We start from the raw sequence: 21,396 nt of genomic DNA on the forward strand, positions 1-21,396 counted from the left end.
GAATACCTACTCTGCTATCTACAGAGCCCTTGGGAGCACAGACAGCAGGTTGGAGCCGTACCATAAAGAGCCCCAGTGACATGTTAAAAGCTTGGATTTTATGCAGTAGATGACAGAGCTCTTAGAGAGTTTTAAGTAACTATTACTACACCTCTTGGGCTCCTCTGACATAGGACTTCCCTGACATCTATTCTAGGGCCAGCCTAATGTTTGCCTGTGGCCTGCTGTGGCTCTCCCTGGTTCTCCATCAGCTTGCCCTGGCTCTCTCTATGACCCACACTAAAGTTCCTTCCATTATCCATTCTCTAGGTCTCCATGGTCATGGTCATTGGTCCAGAGTAAACAGGTAGTCATAGCACCTGACTTCATCTGATCTCCCAGCTGGGCCCAGGTGTGCTACATTAATTAATTTGTTCATTCATTCAAGAACTATCTACTCAGCAACTACTATTTGCCAGGCTCTGGTTGTACAAAAATGAATAAAATACAGTCTTTGTCCTTAAGATGCTTACCATCTGTATTAGTTTGCTTGGGCCGCCATAACAAAATACCACAGACTGGTGGCTTAAACAACAGAAATTTATTTTCTCACAGTCCTGGAGGTTAGAAATCCAAGACTAAGGTGCCAGCATGACTGATGTCTGGCAAGGTTTCTCTTCTTAGGTTACAGATGGCCACCTTCTTACTATATCCTCACATGGCCTTTCCTCAGTGTGTGTGCGTGCTTCTAGAGTCTCTTCCTCTTAAAAGGATACTAGTTCTGCAGTATTAGGGCTCCCTTATGACCTCCTTTTACTTTAAATACCTCCTTAAAGGTCCTTTTTTTCTAAATATAGTCACACTGGGTATTAAAACTTCAACATATGAATTTTGAAGAAGACACAGTTCTGTCCATAGCACCATCCACGTGGAAAAGTCAAATATGTATGGGCAATTGCAGTATGGTGAACCAAATACCATAAAGGTATTGTGTATTTTGGGGGTAGAGCTTCTACTCTGTCCAGGTGAATCTGAAAAGAAGAGAGGAAGTTACTCACCTGGAGGAGACGGAGCAGGGAAATTCAGGCAGACAGACTAGTCCAAAAAACAAAAACATGAAACAGCACAGCCTGTCGGGTGGATGGCTGAGATACAGAGAGATGGGTTGGCCCATCATGGAGGTGAGGCTTGGAAGGCCAAGCATGAGCCTTCCAACATGCTGTCACCCTCATCCCTCCTCTCCCCTGTCACAGTCTTGTTTTCCATGTGATAGTCATTGGACCCTCCCTCCTCATTCCATTCAAAGTATTACTGCCTTAGATCCTAGTCCTGGATTGATTGATTGATTGATTGATTGATTGATGATTTAAATATCTACCTCTTATTTTTTTTTAAAGATTTTATTTATTTATTCATGAAAGACCCAGAAAGAGAGAGAGGGAGAGAGAGAGAGAGAGAGGCAGAGAAGCAGAGGGAGAAGCAGGCTCCATGCAGGGAGCCCGATGTGGGACTCAATCCCGGGACTCCAGGATCACATCCTGGGCTGAAGGCAGCCACTAAACCGCTGAGCCACCCAGGGATTCCCCCCAGGATATATTTAAAATAACAGCCTCTTAGCTTCTGTATAGCACTTTATAATTTACAAAACACTTTTACCACATCATTGGACCCTTAAAAACTGCCCAATGGAGGAAACAAATATTATTATATACATGAATATGATGAAACCAAGATTCAAATAATAGTAATAATAATAATAGTAACTGTCATGCCCCAGTCAAAGTGCTAAGCTGGAGTTAGTTTAGGGCTAGAGCCCAGGCCATCTGTATGCTGGCCCAGTTTCTCTCTTTTACACTACCTGCATTTTTCTCTGCTGTTTGTCTCGTGTGTCATATTTCTCCAGTAATGCATCTACATTTTGACAGAGCTTTCTGGAAATAATGTGTTAACCAGTAGAAAAAAATTTCAGAGTGGGAATGTTGGGCCTGGCAAGATATTTTTTGGCTAGGCAGCCCTGTCAAAGCCCATTGAATCACACATCTGCCTCACAAAGGGCCAACCCAGAGCAAAGCCCATGGGTATATTTTGCCGAAAGGAGCGAATTAAAGCACTTCCAAGTCAGGAAATGCCAAGCTAGGCTTTTCTGTGGTGTTAACTTACTGGCTCAAAGAAGACCAAATAGTAATTTACCTACAGCCTAGCCTCTTACCCAGAATCCTTCACTGGATCTTTGTCAATGTTGCCAAGGCAACAACAACTCTCACCACTTTGGTAATTTTTAGTTTCAATCACAAACTTCATATTGACTTGGCTGAAGGTCTGATGCAGCAAAACTTTAACTCCCTGGAATGCATGAGGAATCAATTCTCTTAGTCTCCAACAAATCTGACACTTTAATCCTTAAAAAATTTTGTCCACTTTGGATGGAAATTTCTTTAGAATTCTTTTCTTGTATCTACATCTTCTTCACATAATCAATGAAGCATAATTTAGTTCAAGCATTTCTGGATGACTCAGGTGCCAGAGTGGCCTTCCCAAACAGAAATCTGACTCCAAGATAAAAATCTGAACTCCTCTAGTTTGGGAAAGTGCCTACACTCTTCACCCTAATCTACTTTTCTGATCTCGTATTCTCTTTTGCTATGTGTATCCTGTACTCCAGGAACATGGGAACCATCATTACTTTTGGAACATTCATGGAGCACAGCATGTTCTTTATTATCATTGAGTATTTATACACAGGATGGCCCTTTGAAGCCTTTAATTCTCTTCGTTACTTGGGACATTTTTGCTCAACCTTTACTATGGAGCTCCTACAGGAACCTACCCAAAATCTTTCAAAATCTCCTCTTCACATAATCCCAGAGTACTTGGTGCCTACCCCCTTATTACAGGTATTTATGTTCCTGTATATTTATGTCCCTTACTTCTTCTTTGCCCTCTCATGTCTACTTAGCACAGCCTTGACCTAACATAGGTGCTAAATACATAGTTATTATTATTACCAAATAAACAAGTACTAAACTCTTATTCATAAATACCACTTACTTGGTGTTTTACTATGTGCCAGAAACTGTAATGGGGACTTTCCATGTATTTCTCACTTAATTCTTGTAACAACTCAGTAAGTCCAGAGCCTGAAATCAAACTAGCTCTCCTGTCCCTGAAATCCAGTCTTTTCTTCTATACTACATGGCACAGCACATGCTGGACAGATTGACATACTACAATGCTGAGTGGTTGTTAGTGAGAGAGTGATTTGTAGCCCCGTTGCCAGGCTGCTCTTCAATAGTAAAGGGACAAGGTGGACTGCAGGAAAGCGGGACCAAGGGTTTAGGTAGGTTAGGAGCTTTGGGCAGGAATCAGAGGTCAGAAAGGCAATATGCAGGGTAAAAAAGAGGGTGCTACAGCTAGAAAAGGCTAAAAAGTCTTAAAAATCTAGACTCTAGAGTAGAAGTCACATATGCAACTGTTTAAAGGCCTAGCAAAGCATTAGAGGATTAAAGCAAGCCAGACCACTTCCACCAAGAAATTTTCATTTCTACTGAATCTCATGGCCCTCAAGGTCTAACTTCAGTTTGACTTCTTTTGTTAACACTATATGTATAAGAAGTATTTTACATTCGCCTTACCTCCACTATAGGAAAATAGTGCATGTGTGATGAAAAAAGAGTAACTGGTACTAGAATTCCATGCAGAGACCATCATAGGGCAACCAGTGGAGGCATTGACAGGCCAGATTCCAGTAGGGAGGTGGAGCCTAGTATTTCTAGATAGTATGATTTTTTTTTTAAGATTTTATTTATTTATTCATGAGAGACACACAGAGAGAGGTGGAGACACGGGCAGAGGGAGCCTGATGTGGGACTCGATTCCAGAACTCCAGGATCACACCCTGAGCCAAAGGCAGATGCTCAATTGCTGAGCCTCCCAGGTGTCCCTAGATAGTATGATTTTTAAGGGAACCTGGAAAGTTGTATTATTAAGTAAATCATCTAACTTTTTAAAGTCAGAGGCTTATGCAAAAATGTTTACAGGATTGGGGTCCAGCTAAATCTCAAGCTTTATTGGGCTTAAACATCATCTAGAAAACTTGTTAAAACACAGGTTCTAGCATCCAACTCAATAGTTTCCAGTCGTGGGTCTCAGTGAGATCTGAAAATGAGCATTTCTCACAAGCTCCTAGGTGAATTGATGCTGCCGGCCCAGGGGCCATGCATGGAATAGTACTGGCTGTACACCAGTAGCACCAGCTCCAGCTTTTGGGCAGTCTGTTTGGCACTTCTGGTCGAGAGATTTAGAGGAAATAACTGGTAACAGGAAACATCAGAACAAACCCTGGTCTCAGGACAGAAACTGTCATCTTAAATACCTTTTAGTGCTTCTCTTGGAGACTGTGCTGCAAAGTAAGACAGGAGTTAGATATCAGATGTCCAGAAAAGTTCCTACACCCTGGCCTGAGACTAGGACAAATTCAAGAGGCCAAAAGATGGCCACAGAATTTGTTGGAAATCAGAGAGCCACAAACAGAATTAGGAAATGAGACAGAAGAGGAGAAATCTAAGGGCCTGACATAATTTGGCTCAGAGAAATAAAGTCCAAGTGGTAACTCACTAACAATCTTCAAGCACAAGATGGAATTTGGGAGAAGATGCTGAACAGCTGTTCTCTGTTTCCACGGAGCCTTACCTAATATAACCTGAGCTTCCAGAACAGCAGGAGGGGTTGGAGTAGAAAACCCAGCTCTGCACCCAACAGCTGTAGAGGACAGGCATTGATTGCCATGGGGCCCTCCTTGATTCTTACTGTTCAGATCTTTAAAATTAGGTAAACGAAAGACTATTAGCACACACACACACACACACACACACACATATTCACACATATTTTAAGTAGGCTCCATGCCCAGAGTGGAGTCCAACACGAGTTTTGAACTCAGGACACCAAGATCAAGGTTCAAGTTGATATCAAAAGTCAAATGTTTAACTGACTGAGCCATTCAGGTGCCCTGAACTCTAAGCTCATTGAGAGACCTGTTCCCTGTCTGTTTCTCAAAGTACAGGACTCAGGCCACTGGTGGATGAGAAGGTGTTTGGGTGCTGCACAGACACAGAATTGAGTTGGAATCACAAAGGAGAAGAGGTACTCCTTTTTCAATTCTCTTTCATTACTTGGTTCTGTCAAGGAAAAAAATCTCCCTGAGGTGTTGTCTCTCTCAACTCTCTAACACTTGCCAATCTGCCTTTTTGGCAGAGAGAGGGCTTCAATAGCAGAGCATTAAGCAGGCAATAGTATGCACAAGGATTGACAGTCATTATTTTGTTTCATGGCATTTATTTTTTTGGTTGGTGCTGGTTTTCCATTTTAAGGTAGTGTTAGAAAATTTCCTTTTAGATAAATAAATTTAGGAAGGCAAAGTCCACTGATATATAAAGAAATATCAAGCAAACAATACTGATGGATGATGGCCATAGCCAAAATTGCACAGATGGTACACGGAAAATGATGTTTTGGAAACACTGATCAAATCTAAGTGTCTCCTTTATGAATGAGAAAACTGAAGCTCAGAAAATTAAAGGTCATTCTCAGTTTCATGCAAATTTACAGATGAGCTGGGACTGGAGACAGGCTTGCCCAGGATGGAGGACTGGGAGCCTGTAGATTACATGGTGCATCTGGAGCATCTCTGTCTAGTACAGTGAGTGGTGCACCCAGCTTACAGCGCATGGATGAAATGGGCCAATTTCACCCTAGCACAGTGGCCATCCCTCTGTGTGACTTGACAAGTGAGAGCTTCTCTGTCATCGTCTATAAAGTAAGCACCTAATTCAGGATATTACTTGAGTGCAAAATGAAGTTCTACACACGAACATACCTCATTAAACTCTACAAGTTCTCAAAACATAAGGCGCAGAAGATAGAAACCCATAACCTTTCCCTAATATTAATATTTTGGTGGCTGAAAAGCAACATGAATTTTCTCATTGGCTTTATCCTTTTTTTAAAAAAGATTTTATTTATTTATTCATGAGAGACACAGAAAGAGAGGCAGAGACACAGGCAGGGGGAGAAGCAGGCTCACCACAGGGAGCCTGATGTGGACTTGATCCCAGGACCCCGGGATCACAACCCGAGCCGCTGGCAGATGCTCAATCACTGAGCCACCCAGGCGTCCCTGGCTTTATCCTATTTTGGATAAAAAGGAAATAATTAAACATAGCTTGCAAACATTTAATTTTTTCCTGATTGACCCTCATCCATACTGTATTGTTCAGCAGTGGTCTAAATGACATAATATTTTTACAGAGTTCTAGTTTTAGCTCCTCCAAGCTTAGCAAGGCTTTATTTCATTAACAAGACAAGAATCCTTCATAATTAGCACACTCAAATACCAGCTTCAGCAAAGATGACCTTTGCTTATGTTGTTTGGAGGCAAGTAGGTGTTTCCAAGGACTTAAAAGCAGATTACATTCTTTAGGAGATGCACATTCTCCTTGAAATTGGGTTCAAACCATTTTATGGGTTATTAATCCATCTTCAGATATGCTAAAGGATAAATTTCAACTAGGCCTTATCCAAGTAATCACAGATTCCTAATGAATATGACCAAATTAACAAGTTTTTGCTATAAATATATTCAGCAAGATTTGGTCAATGTAAATGCAGTATTTTTTTAAAATTGTGATTATTAAAAAACCCTCAAGTTCAATCCAATAAAGAACAAAGGGGAAAAAAATGCATTTGCAATCAGCCTGCCAGAGATATTATAGAAATGAGTGATTTCTAACCTCTGGTAACTCAAACCTGTATCATCCATCGTATTGCACAAATAGATCATTCAGAAAGGTAAAGGTTACTTCCAGAAATAATAGTTGTATAAAGGTGTTCCATTCCCCAGTAAATTAAAGACGCAGCTTTTTTCCTACTTTCCATGCTGAACAGAACACTAGAAGAACCTATTAATAGCATCGTTAGTTTCAAGGAGGCGGCTTACATGGAATTTGGATCTTAATGTACAGAAATAGATACTCATCTACTCTCCCAGCAATGCAACAACCTTAATGGAATAATCTTTTCAAAATGAAAACTCTGCCCTAATGAAAGTCCCCTTTTTCACTGAAATAAGAAAGTGAAGCAACAAAGGCAAGGCTCTCCATTTACATGAATGATCTCACAGCCTCACCAGAAATGTATATTTAAGCCTGGGGATTATTTGTTGGAAATTTTAATGTTAAACTACTGCAGAATACATTTAGCTGTAGATAGTACAAACCAATAGACATTTTAAAAAATTCTTTCTGAAAATGGAACTTATAAATATTTATTTTAAAGGATCAACAGGGTAAGTTTTCTGTTGCCTAAGCAAGTTTAATACCACCCTGTAAAATAGCTGACGTTAAAGAGAATCAGTATATTCAAACCTGTAATATATGAGGATTGTTAGCTGAATTTTAGAATAGCAGACTTTGTTTTCATGTCCCAGGAACCAATTTTATAGTAGACTAAGCTGCCCTTGGGAACTGTGCGTGTGTGTGTGTGTGTGTGTGTGTGTGTGAGTGTGTGTGTGTATGATAAGGGCACAGATCTCATTAGGTATCTGAAGGGCATCTTTAGAAAGAGTGATGGGATTTGTTCCTTGGGCAACAAAATTACAGTGTGAATCCTGCCTCCTGGAATTTTGTAATATTTCGCCTTGCAACTAAATGTGGCCACCATGGCCCAAAAAAGGTACAGGAATTAAGTTTTGATGCTTCCAGAGATGGAAATTGACCACCCCTGTCTTTATCTGTGCATCCTTGCAGTTAGACTACAGATTTCCCCACCAAAAGGAGGGGTCTATTTCCTCAAACTCTGGGCTTACCTCATGACTTGTTTCCACCAATAGAATGTTTCACGATGATGTTATGCCAATTCAAAACCTATGCCCTTCCTGTTCCTAGAACCCTATCAGTATGACATGAACAGACTCCTAGAAGATGAAGGCCACAGGGAACACAGACAAGGCAGTCTAGTAGACGACATCCTACACCAGACAGACCCCATCTGATCTTCCAGCTGACCATAGGGGGATACAGTGAGGACATCCAGCTGAAATCAGACTATTCAGAAGAACCACCCCACCCACTGATTCAGGAGCAATAACTAATGGTTGTTGTTTTAAGCCAATAAGATTTGTTTATGCAGTGAAATCTGCTACTCCCACAATTAATTCTAAGCTGTAAAAAGAGTACTGCTGTTTCAAATCAGGCCAATGGATAGATTTGGGGCATAAAACTTCAGAAAAGGCAGATGTATCTCTGAAAAGATAAGGTGTAGCCGGGAGTAAGTGGAGAGGCTTTCTTTCAAAGACTACATGGCTTGGGCATGGTAGCTGGGCCAGCGAGATATAGCAGCAGCTTATATGAAAGAGACTTTGATCCAGTGTGGTCTAGCAGTATCAGTAGGACTGGGAAGGGCCTGTGTTTATCGCAGAGCAGTGAGAGGTAACTGCGGAGGAGAGGTACGGAGGGTAGGCTCTTCTTGCTTCAGTCAAAGCAGGATGGACAACCTCCATAGGCTATCTAGTCTCCCAACGTTGTTAGGAAGGGTAATGAGGGAGCCCAGCTCCCCAAGGGAGCCCACTGATCTTCCTGTCAATCAGATGGATGAGATTAAAGCAAATATTTAAGTAATTTGGATTATTAAGAATGCTAACACTCCATACATTATAGAGCAGTTCATATCTACTGCATCCAAATAACGGATCTCTCTGTCTCATTTAAGACTCTTGACCTTGAATCGATTTTGAGTGATATTAATATTGTTACTATGCTTCTCCTTTGTTAGCATTGGCCTGACGTGAATTTTTTTACCCTTGTTTTAAAAAGCATGTAAGGTACATGTATTTAAAAACATGGGATAACCAGGCACTGAAGCCAGATTTCCTTCATCTAGGGTGGGGCCTGAATATGAGCGCTAAAGGTACCATGTGTGTTCATGTGCGTCCAGGGTTGAGTACTGCTGAGCTAGAGCTCTCCTGTTTCCTACCCAGCAGACAGAATCGTTAGCCTAGATTTATGTCTCCTCTGCACCACCATTTCCCCCAGGTTTTGTTGAAAACACCTGGTATTTTATTTCTTTCGGATTTTTTTTCTTTTTCTTTCTTTCTTTCTTTCTTTTTTTTTTTTTTTTTGACATTATGATTCTTATGTTCTGGGAATCTTTTCCACTTAATTTCAGCCTCATTAATAACAATTATTTAGGCATAATTATGAGCTCAGCTGGTTCCTTCGCTCATCAGTGTGTCTTTTTTCAACCCCTCTTCTATGGAGTTTACATGCCAATCAAGATACCCTCATCCTCAAGGAAGAAACCTCCTAGCACACACACACACACACACACACACACACACGCAGTTGTTTGCAGAGTGGGGGCATTTTGTATCTCACAATTAGACACCTGGACACAGCCCCTTCCAGGGTTGGCTAATTTAGCAGCTCTTTCATGTCATCAAGGTGCCAGATGCCCCCACCTTTCTGCTCTCCCAGGCTCAGCAGACCAGTGAGGCCCTTTTTGGTTTTAAAATGGCATAGCATTTCCCAGTGTCACTTTTATTCTCTTTTAGGAAGCTTGTAACCCCTTTTGCTCATCCTTGACATTCCCAGATTTCACCATGTCTATGACAGGTGACTTTCTCAAAGGAAGCTCTTTCTATCACAAATACAGTCTCTCTCTCAGGCTCAGGGAAACTTTGCTCGGTGAGTGCCCTGTTCTGCCTCTCTATTCTCTCCTATTGTATCACTCTTGGCTGGTTGGCTCCATTCCCCCTGTTTCTTAACTTCAATCTTAAATTTTTTATATCACTGTCCTTTTCCATTCATTCTGGAAGAATTCCCTCACTCAATCTTTCATGATCTTTAGGCATGTATGTGATCATTTTATTATTAGGCCTACCTACAGAGTCTTTTATTTTAGCAATCCCATTTTGAAATTCTAAAAACTGCTTCAAATTCAGTCCTCTGCCACTTATAGCCTCTGTGACATTGGGCAAGTTATTTAACCTCTCTCTGTGTTGGTTTCCTTTTCTATAAGATAGACCTCATAATGATGCTTCGTCCACAGGATTTTTAAGGGATTAAATAAGGTCGGGCATGAAAAAGTCAGTACGTGGAAAAGGCTTAAAATGAAGTGCTCTATAATTATTAGTTTCTAGAGAATCTTCTTTTTTTTTTTTAACTTTTCATAGGTGAAATGCTCGACTCTCTTTGAAAACACTAAGAATTTTCAAAATTGTGTACGCCTTTTCTCCGTTAACTCCATTTCCTTTGAATTTTCCCTCTATCCTTTTTCAGATGGGTTTGCTATTTTATTTGTGTTTTTTCCCAAATATTTGGTGATTCTTGACTTTCTGTTTATACTTCGAGGATATACGATTAATATTAGTAGTGAGCACAGCAACATTATGACTTTCATGGGCCACTTCCTCTGCAAAAAATATTTTAAATTATAGTTTATTACTTCATTGCTCTAAAATAAACAAAATCCAGGCTGGGTTATACTCATTTCTTAAATTGTGATTTAAAAAAATAATTAGAATATTTTCTTGGGCCCAGGCACTATACCTATTGTACCTAATGGAGAAATTGGCACAATCCTACACTTCTCTTCATCTCTAAGATACAAGCTAAGAAAAGCTAGGCAAATCAACCATTTTATGGGGAGTGGTTCTCATAGATTTACGCTGAGGGCAAATCCTAAAGCTAACCACTCTAAAAGTACTGGACAGGCTCAGCTATGGGGCAGCCTTTTTTTTTTTAAGATTTTATTTATTCATGAGAGACAGAGAGAGAGAGAGAGAGGCAGAGACAGAGGCAGAGGGAGAAGCAGGCTCCATGCAGGGAGCCCGATGTGGGACTCTAAGTGGAACTCAATCCCAGGTCTCCAAGATCATGCCCTGGGCTGAAGGTGGCGCTAAACCGCAGAGCTACCCAGGCTGCCCCATGGGGCAGCCTTTTTAATTAGTAACACTTCCATTTCTCTCAAGACCTCTTCCTTCTTCCAGCCATTACCAGATATTGTGGTTTTTCCAAGGTTCTTTCAGGGAAGTTTACTTTTTCAGTGGTCTTCTTTTTATAACCTGCATCGTGCCATACATTGCTCCACACATGCTTTCATCATAGATTTGATCTTTTTTCTCTATGTCTCTCAGAAATTCCTGTTTTGCTGATCTGCTGAACTCATTGCTCCTGGCTTTCCAGTACTCTGTCAGATTTCTTCCTATTTTTACATTTCATCTGTTATGTCAATAAGACTAGGATAGGTGGAGATAAGTTACCAAGTAGGCTTAATAATCATTTTTAGGTGATGTGCATACATTAAATGTATGTTTGTTTTCAGATAATATTTCAAGTATCAGGAAAGAAACACGATAGTAACTCATATAGCCACCTGGATGTCCCCAAGTCTTGGGGCTAAGTTCATCTTCCACCAAGACCTATTATTTTAATTATTCAAAATCTGAATGGGAGGTTCCTTTCAGCCCATTATATCATCCACTTGGGTTTCCTTTCCTTTCAGAATTTTAACCTGTTTTGCATCTCACTTCTTACTGATGCTCATTTCTCTCCACCTCCTGATGCCCAGTGATTACTATAGCTTTAAAGTAAGACTTAAGATCAAGTAGTGTGACTTCTACAACTTTATTTTTCCTTTTCAAAATTGTTTTGACAATTATAGGTCATTTGTCTTTTCATATAAATTTTAAAAACAGTTTGTATATATATAATAAAAAGCCAGCTTAGGTTTTGATTCGGATTGCATTCAATTTATGTATCACTTTGGGGAGAATTGATATTTTTCTTAAGTCTTCCAATTCTAAGTACTATATATTTGCCCATTTATTTAGGTAGTTTTTGTTTCTTTCATTAGTATTTTTACTAGTTTTTAGCATACAGATTCTGTACATATTTTGTTAGGTGTATTGCTAAGTATTTCATTTGTTATTGTCTTTTAAATTTTGATTTCCATAGATTTATTGTTAGTGTATAGAAATGAGATTGATTTCTTTTGTGTTGATCTTGTATCTTGCAAATTGCTGAATTCACTTATAAGTCCAAAGAGTGTTTATGCCTTGGGATTTTCAACATAAACAATCATGCCATCTACAAATAAGAATAGTCTCACTTCTTCTTTCCTAGTGTATATGACTTTTATGCCTTTTTCTTGCCTTATTGCACTGGCTATTATTTTCAGCCTGATATTGAATATATCCTCATTTCACGGAGAAAGCATACAGTCTTTTGCCACTAATAATGTTACCAGTAGTTTTTCTGAAGATGCTCCTTATCAGGAAGTTATTATTTTTGAGGAAGTTCTGTCTTTGTTGAGAGATTTTGTCAAATGATTTTTCTGTCTCAATTGATATAATTATGGTGTTTTTTTTTCTTCTACAGAGGGTTAATTTGATAGACTACTGCATTTGTCAGGGTTTTCCAGAGAAATAGAACCAAAATAATAAATAAATATATTATTTATAATAAACATATTTATTATAAGGAACTGGCTCATGTGATTATAGAAGCTGACAAGTCCCTAAATCTGAGAGCCAAAGCCCCAGTTTGAATCTGAAGGCTGGCAGGCTGCTGTAGAACCAGGAAAAGCTGATATTCCATATCAAAGACTATCAGGCAGAAGAATTGTCTCTCATTCAAGGGAAAACTAACCTCTTGTTTTTTCAGATTTTAGATAACTGGATGAGGCCCATTCATATAATGGATGGTAATCTCCTTACTTATTCTACTGATTCAAATGTTAATCTTATCCAAAACACCTTCACAGAAATGCCTAGAATAATGTTTGACCGAATATCTGAGCACACTGTGACTCAATCAAGTTGACACAAGAAATTAACCATCACAACTACAGTGATTGATTTTTGAATATTGAAACAGTTTCACATCCTCAAGATAAACCCTACTGGTCATGGATTCTACTTCCTAATACTTTTGTTGAAGGTTTTGTGATAAGTTCATAAAGGATATTAGTCTGTAGTTTTCTTTTCTTGTACTGTATTTGTCTGGTTTTAATATTAGGGTAATGATGGCCTTGTAAAACACGTTGGAAGTTATTCCCTCGTCTTTTATTTTCTGGGGAAGATTATGTAAAATTGGTGTTATTTATTCTGTAAATGTTAGGTAGAACTTGCCAACAAAACTATACATGCTTGGATATTTCATTTCAGAAGATATTTAACTATGAATTCAATTTCTGTAGTATTTACAAGGCTATTCAGATTAGTTATTTCAATTAGGATGGATTTCAGTAGTTTGTGGTTTTCAAAGAATTGATCCATTTTATTTAAATTATTAACTGTATATGTATAGAGTTATTTGTGGTTGTAATGTTTATGGAGTCTGTAATATCTTATCTTTCATTTCTAATATTGGTAATTTGTGTCTTTCTCTCTCTCCCTCCCTCGCCCTCCTCTCTCTTTGTGTCAAGCTTGCTAGACATATCTCAACTTTATTGAGTCAGTTTTGACATAATCAATTTTCTCTATGGTTTGTCTCCTTTTTCTGTTTTCATCTTTTAGATTTCAATGACTTCTACTCTTTACCTTTACAATTTTCCTTCTTCCACTTTGTGTGTATTAATTCTGCTCCTCTTCTAGTTTCTTAAGGTGGAAACTTAGATTGTTGACTTAAGACTTTTTAACATGAGGGGATCCCTGGGTGGCTCAGTGGTTGAGCGTCTGCCTTTGACCCAGGGCAGGACCCTGGAGTCCTGGGATCGAATCCCACATCGGGCTCCCTGCATGTAGCCTGCTTCTCCCTCTGCCTGTGTCTCTGCCTCTCTCTTTCTGTATCTTTCATGGATAAATAAATAAAATCCTTAAAAAAAAAGACTTTTTAACATGAGTTTTGAATGCTATAAAGTCCCCTCTCAGCACTGCTTATCTGTAACCCAGGAATTTTGATATGTTGTGTTTTCATTTTCATACAATTCAATGAATTTTTAAATTTCCTTTAAAATTTCCTCTTTGACCCATGGTGTTTGGATATTTTCCTATTACCTTTCAGTGATTTCTATTTTAATTACATCAAAGTCCAAGAATATACTATGTATGATTTAAATTCCTTTATTCTTTTATTTTTTTAAAGATTTTTATTTACTCATGAAAGACACAAAGAGAGAGGCAGAGACACAGGCAGAGGGAGAAGCAGACTCCCTGGAGACTCCAGCCCAGGACCCCAGGATCACACCCTGAGATGAAGGCAGATGTTCAACTATTGAGCCATCCAGGTGTCCCTAATTTAAATTATTTTACTTCTTATGATCTATCTTGAAGAATATTCGTTGTGTAGTTGGAAAGAAGGGTGTATGCTGCTGCTGTTGTTAGTTTATAATATCAATGAGATCCAGTTGGTTGCTGATAGTGCTCAGTCCTACATACTTGAAAAATTTTCTACTTACTTTATCAATTGCAGACAAAAGAGTTCTTAAGTCTCTAATTACAATTATAGAAGTATCTATTTTTCCTTTCAGTTCTGATGGTTTTTGCTTTGCATATTGTAAAGCTCTATTCTTTAGTCATACATATTTAGGATTTTTATATCTTCTTGGAAAATTGATAATTTTATCAATATATAGTCCTTCTTAATCCCTGGTAATTTTCTTTGCTCTGAAGTCTACTTTATCTGATATAAATATAGCTACTCCAATTTTTTTCTGACTAGTGTTTTCCATATATATGTTTCCATCTTTATACTCTTAGCATACTTATATAATTATACTAAAGTGAGTTTCTTGTAGACCTCACACAGTATAATATTGCTTTTGAATCCATTCTGACAATCTCTGTATTTTAGTTGGAGTGTGTAGACCATTTACAATTAATACAGGTATTTATATGTTTGGATTTAATATTTCCATTTTACTATTTGTTTTCTATTTGTTTCCTCAGTTTTTCTTTTTCTCTATTTCCCGCTTCCTACCTGCTTTTAGATTATATAAATATTTTTTAGTACTCTATTTTAATGTATCTAATGTGTTTTCAAATATCTTTTGGTATATTTTTAATGGTTTCTCTGAGAATTACAATATCCATATTTAATTTTGAATAGTTCACTTAAAATCGATATCTTATCATTTCATGTGGAATGTAGGAAATTCATTATCATATAAATTCCTTTACTCTCCTTTTTAGAATGCTGTTGACTTATTTTTACATGTCCTTACATTGAATATCCCATCAGGCACTATTATAATTTTTGCTTTGAACCAAAAAGCATTTCAAATAACACAACAGGAGAAGGATAGTCTATAGTATTTACCCGGATATTTTTCATTTCTGTTCTTCTTCCTTTATTCTTAATGTTCCAAATTTCCTTTTGCTATCATTTGCTACCCTTCAATAGAAATTCCCTTTAGCAATTCTTTTAGAGCAGATCTACTGGGAGTGACTTCTCTTAGGTATCATTTATCCAAGTATGTCTTTATTTCATCTTAATTGCTGGAGAATATTTTCAGTTAATATAGAATTTCCTTTTTATTTCAGGATTTAAAAATATTGTGTCACTTCCTTCTGAACTCCATGGTTTTCAGTGAGAAATCTGTTGCCATTTGAGTCATTGTTCTCTTCTAGGTAATGCAGCAATTTTTTCCAGCTGCTTTCATTTTTTTTTTCTGTTTTTAGTTTTCATCAATTTTATTATAATGTGTCCAGGCATAGATTTCTTTGGGTTTATCTACTTACAGTTTACTACACTTTTTAAATAAATAGGTTTGTTTCTTCTGTCAATTTTGGTACATTCTTAGTCATATTGCTTCAAACCTTTTATTAGCACTGTACTTCCTTTTCTTCTTGAACTCTAAAAATACAAATGTTAGACATTTTGGTATTTTCTGCCTATACTGTTCAGACTGGATGATTTCTATTGACCTATCTTCAAGTTCACTGACTTTCTCTTCTGTCATATTCATTCCACTATGAATCCCTCCAATTAATTTTTTATTTTGTTTTTGTACTTCTCAGTTCTAAATTTTTATTTGTTCTTCTTTTTACCTTACACTTTTCACTGAGAAAAAAAAATGTTCTTGAAACATTTTTACAATAGCTACATAAAAGTTTTGTTAGATAATTCCAACATCTGTATCACCACAGTGTAGGGATCTTTTAATTGGTCTTCCCAATGAAAATTAGGATTATGATTTTTGGGGTTCTGTTTGTTTGTTTTGGATCTGAGGAATTTTAGATTGGGTAGATACCTAGGAGTGAAATACACATTAAAAACACAATTTGAAAACAAATCTTTTTGTTTCAAAATTAATACATACTCATTACAGATGAAATGTTTTTAAAAACTAATAAACAAGGGGGGGAAATCACCTATCACCTAACTAACCAGAGGTGATGATTTTCTCCTCTGTTTATATATAACCTCTGTCTCTCTCAGAATGCTTCCGAAGTTTAATTTTCATGTAATTTGATTTTCTAAGGTCAAATTTACTCTTTACTTCCTAAAATACAGATTTTAATTCTCTGATTGCAATAATCGTTTCCTTTTAATCATCCTTTTCCTCACTCAGATCCCTCCTCACTTCATTTTGTTGCCTTTACAACTTATCCTTTTGACTTTTGAATTTATACTGTCACATTATTTCTTATTCTGTTAGCTCTCTTATTAGTTTTTCTTCTCCCATAGAGGCCATGTTCTTCTGACATTATTGAGGTTTCTTTTTTATTTTTTTTTAAGATTTTATTTATTTATTCATGAGAGACACAGAGAGAGAGGCAGAGACATAGGCAGAGGGAGAAGTAGGCTTCCTGCAGGGAGCCTGATGTGGGACTCAACCCTTGGACCAGGATCACACCCTGAGCCAAAGGCAGACTCACCACTGAGCCATCCAGGCATCCCCATTATTAAGGTTTAAAAAAAAAATTCCTAAAATGTTCTTTTGGATACAGTGGTAAGTCATTTTCCAACAACTGTGCTCCTCTGAGTTTTGAGTGTTCTTTAGTTTACAGTAACTTTCATAAGCCCTATGTTGTTTTCACATTACACTTTTTTCCCCACCCAAATTTAATGGACTTTCTGGAATTGATGCTTTTGGATTTCCTGATGGAGCACAGTTAATAGTATAGAGCTTCTAAGCTATTCCCAGCATCTATTAGGCCTTCCTAAACATAGATACATAGATTAATTATTAGACTTGGGAGGTGAGGGCTCTACCAGTTAAAGTGCTTTGGTTGCAAATAATACAAAGCCTAACTTCAATTAACTTAAACAATAATTGGAAATTTCAAAGATAGGGCAGGTTTTGGATGTAGTAAGATCATAGCTTTAGACCTATTTTCTGTCTTTCTTTCCAGCACTTCCCACTCTTCTGTAACCACTTTATCTTCAGTTGGATTTTGTTTGTGACTTTGTTTTATACACTTCACATACCAAAAAGCTCCGAATTTTTTTTCTCAAAACTATAAAACTGAAGTCCCAGGCTGCACTTATTTTGAATAAGTTGTATATTCATGCCCTTTGCTACAGGGGCTGTCAAATTTCATCCTTTACATGGTGTTGAGTGGGCTCTGTATCCCCCAAATCTGTGTACATAATGAGAAATATCCCTAAAGAGGAAGAGAGGCTGGATATTGAATATCACCTCCCTTCTCTCCCACAATGCTCACTACAAGGAAGTTATTTACACCTGAACCTCTACTACTCTGAGCCAATGAAATACATGTTCTTCCAGCCACTGTTTCTATATTCAGCATCTTATTTGGGGAAACTATTCTCTAAGAATGCAATGGTGAATTATAATTCATCAGGCAGGCAGAGACCCCTGGTTTCATGTAATATATCATGGATATGACTCTAATTGTTTTCCTTAATCCAACTCAATCAATCTTACAGCTAGAGAAAAAATTCATCCCATATTCTAACAAGAAAATATCTGTTAGGGTCCATTTCAATTTTGTTCTGAACTTTACAGAAGCTGAGTTAAGTACTAGCCATTTCAATAGCAGATGCTTAAATTTCACAAAATGTTATTTTATATCCAACTCTTCTATTTATCTATAGTTAATTATTCCATAAGTAATTTGAGAAACACATTTAATAATATAGTTTTAAAATATTCACCATGAATGTGAATCAGCTCCTGGATAGATAAAAGTGTATGTTAAAAAAATCAAGACTATGTAATACAAACCAAAAAGAATGACCGGATTAGTTGCCTTTACTGTTAGTGGTGGTAATTTAATTTCCTCTAATTTAGTCTCAAATTTTGCTCTGAGCTTCCCAAAACCAAAGGGAATATGGTAGCATAGTCAGTTACATCATTCTCAAATGTCAAAATATACTAGTTCTTTAAAAGAATTAAATCTCTTCATGGCATTAGTTAAATGAGCATATAGGGAGTTCTGAGCACTGTAGTAAAATGTCTTCCTTGTAAATATTTCATAGGAAATACAACTATAAGATTCTTATAACTGTTTCTTATGGTATATTTATACACACTGAAATAATTGAAAAACTATAATTAAAAGAAATTTGATGGAGACTCTGTGAGGGGCCAAATAAAATGTTTCAAGTATATGGCAGTCTTATGATTTAATTTGACCCTAAGACAAAGTTTTAAGTATCTTGATAAATGCTTAGACTGTAAATCCTTCAAATAATCTGTTTATTTCTTCACTTATGCTTTTGATAGTGTTTCATAGTCTTTCATTCAATTCTTTCAACAACCTGAGATAATGTTCTTATTCTCTCTAAATTACATTTGAGGAAGTGGAAGCTCAGAGGAGGGAAATGCTTTGTTGAAGGTCAGCCAGTAAATGACTTGGAAGGAACTCAAACACAGGTGTTCTGATTCCAGATTAACAAAATGCATTTGTTAAGTACCTGTTGTGTGCTAGGCAGTGCTCTTGGGGCTGAGGATAGATAGTTGAATAAAATGTAATCCCTGTTCTCAAAGAGCTGGTAGGAAAAACAGATAAAGACGTAATTTTCTATAACTTGGCCAACACTATGCTTTCACTCTACTGGTGTAATACCAGTAGTTGTGAAGTAGTTTGGGAATATAAGATTATTGGATAAGAATAAATATTTCTGATGTCTCTTCCAGATCATGTTCTATATTATATGACAAACTTTTAGATAAAAATGCTGCAAGTGTTGAGAGAAACATAGATAAAAAAGACTGGAGAAATAATCACTTCATGGGGTTGCTGAGCCTCTTTTGGAAAAATCCGAAGGAGGAGGGAAAGATATTCCATTTATTCCCAGGATTATAATAACTATTCTTGGCCATACTGTGGAACAGCACTTGGTGACAAAATGTGATTCTGATGAAGAAAAACTTCAAAAGTAGGTGGGAATATCTTGGCCCAAATACTTCAAATCCATATTGGTGCTGGTGGCAATTTTACATAAAATATCAAAGTCATGGGTGCCCTACCCTGGAAATGGTTCAGTGGAGACTAGATGACTATCTGCAAGAAAATCCAGCCAGTTTGACCTAGCATCAGTTGTTTTCACTCATGGTTTGTAACAAAATCATTTTTCAAATCAAATTTCACATGAAATTGAATATAGATACACCTTGAGGATATTGCAGGTTTGGTTCCAGACCACCACAATAAAGCAAGTCAAATGAATTTTTTTTGGTTTCCCAGTGCATATAAAGGTTATGTTTACACTATATGGTAGTTTATTAGTGAGCAACAGCATTATGTCTAAAGAAACAATGTATATACCTTAATTTAAAAAGACTATTGCTAAAAAATGCTAGCCATCATTTAAACTTTCAGCAACTCATGATCTTTTTGCTGGTGGAGGGTCTTGCCTTGATGTTGATGGCTCCTGACTGATCAGGATGATGGTGGTTGAAGTTGAGGGGGTTATGGCAATTTCTTAATATAAGACAACAATGAAGTTTGCCACACCAATGGACTCCCTTTCATGAGCAATTTTTCTATAGCATGAGATGCTATTTGATAACATTTTGTCCACAGTAGAACTTCTTTCAAAATTGGAGTCAATCCTCCCAAGTCCTGTCATCGCTTTATCAACTAAGTTTATGTGATATTCCACATTCTTTGTTGTCATTTCAACAATCTTCCCAGCACCTTCACCAGGAATAGATTCCGTGTCAAGAAACCACTGCCTTTGCTCAATCACAAGAAGCAACTCCTCCTCTGTTAAAACTCTATCAAATATAATAATAACAGAAGAGTTTGAAATATTGAGAGAATTACCAAAATGTGACAAAGAGACATGAAGTGAGCAAATGAATTTGGGAAAAAAAATGGACCTGCTTGATGCAGGGTTGCCATAAAATTTTAATTTGTAAAAACTGCAGTATCTGCAAAGCACAATAAAGCAAAGCACAATGAAATGAGGTATGCTTGTATATAAAACAGATCAAAGTGGAACAACTGTGGTTGACTAAATCCAGGGTGGGGTACAGGAGGCCCACCCACCCTGGCCCCAGGACCTCCTCACTGACTATGTCTCCAGGTGATCACTGAAACACCATTTGAAAACCCGTCCTGTCAATTCAAAGGGTCACTGCTCCCAGGACTCTACAGAATAAGAGACACTGGTTGTTTTAGCTCACATGGCTACTGAAGAGCATGCTGTTAGCAGCCTTTTGGGAAGTACTAATAATCTACATTTTTTGTTCTTTTCTAGTTGGTCACCTCAGTGGTCCAAGTGTAGACAAAGCAGGCAGACTCTGAGAGCTAGGATTAAAAAGAAAATAAAAAACAGCTCACAGAAATGACCCCTCCCAAGAAAAGACCCAGCAATCTTCCAGCTACAGTAGCAGTAATCCCAAACCCACTACAGCATCTAATTGAAATATTGATTCTTCGGTTAGGTCTCTAACTTAAAATTCCAGAGCAGAGAGCTCCCCACCACACAGACACCCCCTTCACCGAATCACATCACAGAGCACATAGTGTTTCCTTAACATTAAGCTTCCCCAGGCTTTCATTTCAATTAGTCATAAAAAAAGATCAAGAAGGAAAGTATTGTCGGAAAGATTCCAGTCAGTGTTTTATTGCCTGAAACAGTTCTGAGGATTAACCATTTCATATCAGGAAGAGAATTCTGCAGAAAGAGCAGTGCTTTCTCCTTACAGAGAGGAAGCTATGGATAAAGCAAAGAATACAAAATCTACTTTCTTCTAAGTGTCTTATTCAACATGTTTTCATTAAACAGTCCCATTTATGGCACTAAAATTTTTCTGAACAAGCATGCAATATATGCCAAAAAATTATCGCAAATCCAACTTTTGCTATCCTTGTATTTCCATTTAGGTTCTAAGAGCAACAAAATCCCTTGACATTATTATCTCCCCTGAATACTAATTATGTCACTACAACTGTGTGTCTGCTAATCTTCCAGAAATAATGTGAGAATTACAGGGATGCAACAG

The sequence above is a fragment of the Nyctereutes procyonoides genome, unplaced genomic scaffold (genome assembly GCF_905146905.1).
Source record: "Nyctereutes procyonoides isolate TBG_1078 unplaced genomic scaffold, NYPRO_anot_genome, whole genome shotgun sequence".
Taxonomy (NCBI): domain Eukaryota; kingdom Metazoa; phylum Chordata; class Mammalia; order Carnivora; family Canidae; genus Nyctereutes; species Nyctereutes procyonoides.